The sequence below is a fragment of the Octopus bimaculoides genome, chromosome 7 (assembly GCF_001194135.2).
Source record: "Octopus bimaculoides isolate UCB-OBI-ISO-001 chromosome 7, ASM119413v2, whole genome shotgun sequence".
NCBI lineage: Eukaryota > Metazoa > Mollusca > Cephalopoda > Octopoda > Octopodidae > Octopus > Octopus bimaculoides.
Genome location: NC_068987.1, coordinates 134,361 through 138,099, shown reverse-complemented (window position 1 = coordinate 138,099; position 3,739 = coordinate 134,361). Strand labels below are relative to the sequence as shown.

The following is a 3,739-nucleotide window of genomic DNA, read 5'->3' as shown; positions in this document are numbered from 1 at the left end:
TATATATATATATATATATATATATGTATGTATGTATGTATATACCAAATAAGCATATTAAAGTGAAACAAGGTGGCAAAAATAGTACTCAAATACCAGAGGCAGAATAATATGCTTTATTATTATAAAAGCCGCAAAAACATCACAAAAATATCACAAAAGAATTGCTACCCAGAGTTTCACGTTCCCATTTGTCGGAGAGTTTAGACTGAGAATGCATACATACATACATACATACATACCTGCAGTTGCTGTACCAGTGCTGATCCCAATATTTGGGATACTTGATTGGTCTGTAGAGGAAACTCACTCCATAGATATCAAAACCTGTAAAATCCTGACAACTGGGAATTTCCACAGAAAGAGTGATGTTGACAGACTCTACCTAAGAAGAAATGAAGGTGGTAGAGGCCTGAGATCAGTGCAGACGGCCTTCGAATGCCGTGTGGTATCACCCAGGCAGCACCTGCTGAACAACAGCAGCAAATTAATGCAGTGCTGAAAAGTGAAATGAGTAACATTGTACGAGTTGCTGGTGAACTCCTCAAGAAACACTCTCCTCCTGATGATCTCCTCCTACACAGCCCCCAAAACAGCTGGGCTCTCTTAACTCAGAGAAGACCTGGATAGAAAACACTCACCATACAAAAAGAAAAGCCATGCATGAGTATGTTGCCCAGAAGCTTGAAGAAGTCAGTAGAATCGACACAAAGCGCAACTTCTCATGGACACAAGACCACTACATCACATCACACTTTGAAGGCTATGCGTTTACAATTCAGGAACAGGAGATTGCCACAAAGTACCTGGTGAGCAACAGAGACAGTGACCCTCTTATAATCCCAAGGTGCAACCGCATGTGTAGGCCATGTCATGTTTCTGTGAATGACATCACGCATATGATTAGTGGCTGTCCTAAAATGCTGTCACGGTACTACTCAACTATGCGGCACAATGTTGTCGCTAAAACAATTTACAATTCCAACCGCAAAAAAAAGACTCTCCTGAAATAAACTTAGGAAATCCCTCTGTTATGTAATGCATTCATAAACACCAACTCAAGGAATGCTGGTGGAATATTCCCATCAAAACTTCTGTCAAATGTAAACATAAAAGGCCGGATATTGTTGTTTGGGACGGAGGGCAAAGGTATGCACCATCATAGAGGTCAGCTGCCCTGTAGATATAAATATCTCTTTGAAAATCAAAGTAAAAGAGGATATCTATGGACAACTGCTCCGAAACCTCCAGCTTCTATATCCAGACTATGAATTCATATTCATACCAACAATTATTGGAGCACTAGGTTTTTTTAGTAAATACTTAAACTGGGATTTTCAGAAAGAGAAATCAACCGGCTAATTCGTACAAGTGCAATCTGGGAGTGGAACAATAAAAATATGCAAGACTTTTCACAAGTCCCAAATGTAAATTTGTCTGTTAACTACATCCCAAAGATGGAGCCTTGTATTTTTGTTGGAAACTGGCTCCCTCCTCAATGGAAGATTTATATTAATTAAAAAATAGAAGAGACATACATACATACATATCATCATCATTGTTGTTTAACATCCACTTTCCATGCTAGCATGGGTTGGATGGTTAGGCTGAGGGCTGGCAAGCCAGAAGGCTGCACCAGGCTTCAAGAAACTTTGCCAGATCAGATTTAGCCTTGTGCAGCCTCTGACTCACCAGTCAAACTGCCCAACCCATGCCAGCATGGAAAGCGGATGTAAAACGATGATGATGATGATGATATATATATATATATATATATATATATAACTAGTTTAGAAACAAACCACCATACCACAACTCAGTCAATGAAGAACCTGTCCAAAACCATGCTGTGAGACATATACCATACAAAATACTAATCTAAAATTTTAATGATATATAATATCGAACAGTAAGATTATTACAATCCTATAATATATAAGAGCAAATACTTTTAAAATCACAGCGAATACCATAAAAAGAAATGTTCATCATAAAAATATTAATCTAAAAATCAAATAAAGTTTAAATTGAACAATAGAAATTAATACAATAATATAATGTATAAAGGTAAGTAATTGTACATCGACTACACGCATTTCATACATGCATGCATGAGGGTGAGTCTCAAATTATCTGCACTTTCACCATAACATATCTTTATTATTATTGTCACACTGCCTTCTGCACATGCATGCTTATATTTGGTACTATTGTGGTCATGTGATTGAAGTTTGAGCCTAATCATGCCATTTTTCTTTCTGGCTCCACTGTGTAAGCATGGCCACTCCACTAGCAATGTGCACCAAAGAAGAACAAAGAGCAGTGATCCAATTTCTCTGGTCAGGTGTGTCAGGTGCTGAAATTTATCAGAGGCTTTTAGCACAAAACGGGGACACCCATCAACTTCCACCACTGATGAGAAGCTTCAGCAAGCTCGGGAGATGGCAATGGTGAACTGGCGAGTTATCGTTGATGAGGTGGCTCATTCTCTGCAGACTAGACATTGTTCTGTCGATCAAACCACCCACAATGAACTCGGCTTCCATGTCTATGCAAGTTTTTATATTAAGGAAAAAGGGTGAACCAAATAATTATCTTTGGCTTATTTTTAGGTTTCTTATTGCTATTTTGATTAATACTAGAGTGGTTATGTATTACTTTGTCTTTGATGCCACTAGATCTATTAATATAAAAACTAACATTGATAAAAGATTTCTGGCTCTCCTAGACAAATACTTTCCAGCAACTCATAGATACAGGCAAATACTTAATAGGAGTTCTGTGAAATTATCATATAGCTGCTGCCCCAAGATGAAGACTATCATTACACGTGGTCAATATCAGGAGCCTGAATCCAGTTGCAACTGTCACGACGCAGAATCCAGTCCTCTTGACCAACAAGGTATGACTAAATCTATCATATATGATGCAGAAGTTACTGCAACCCTAAATAAAAATAATAATACAACCAATAAGAAGACCTACATTGGATTATGTGAAGGTGGATTTAAAAATCGCTATGTAAATCACATAGCCTCCTTCTGACATAGGGAAAAAAAGTGAAGCTACTAAGTTGGCTAACTGCGTATGGACTTTGAGAGACGACAAAACACCGCATGTGATTAAATGGAAAGTAATTAAGAAATCCATACTTTATGCGAATGGATCAAATAAATGTAAACTTTGGCTGAAAGAGTGAAGATCCCGTCCAGATCTAAGATCCCTAACTCTCTATTGAACTCCAGGTCAGAAATTTTCAGTGATTGCATAAGTATAAATATATTTTGAAGAATCAGAACATTCTGCCTATTCTTGGCTCACTTGATATGTTTCCAGTCTTATCATTTAAGGTCTAAGCAGGAAAGCTCTTTTCACTTTTTATTTATTACATTTTAGTTTCTGCGTTTTCCTTTTCTGTTTTCCATTTTGCATTTCCTGTTGTTTACTTTCACCATTTTCTATATGCTGCCTTCTCACTTTTTTCACATTTCTATTATTCAATTTTTTTAGTTTGTTATGATATGTGGTTTGTACTTGAAGAATATGCTTAAGTTTTCTCAACATATAAAACTAGTAGCGTTTTAATACATGTATTATGACCTTTAAATAAATAATATATATATATATATATATATATAAATATAGGTGTGTGTAAATATATATCAATATATATATATATATGTCTATATATATATATGTATATATATATAAATATATATTATATGTATATCTATATATA

General features: G+C 35.9%; 2 protein-coding genes across 3 annotated transcripts in view; one reads left to right on the top strand and one right to left on the bottom strand.

Annotated features, from left to right (window-relative positions):
• Positions 1–3,739, bottom strand: part of LOC106872246 (tetratricopeptide repeat protein 39A) — a 56,288-nt gene that overhangs the window by 37,182 nt on the left and 15,367 nt on the right. The window lies entirely within an intron of this gene.
• The window catches only part of LOC106872247 (PAT complex subunit Asterix), a 21,973-nt gene continuing 21,305 nt past the window's right edge, over positions 3,072–3,739 (top strand). Inside the window, exon 1 of the mRNA XM_014919165.2 lies at positions 3,072–3,245. The gene's annotated coding sequence lies outside the window, so the exon portion shown is untranslated. The remainder of the gene's footprint in view (positions 3,246–3,739) is intronic.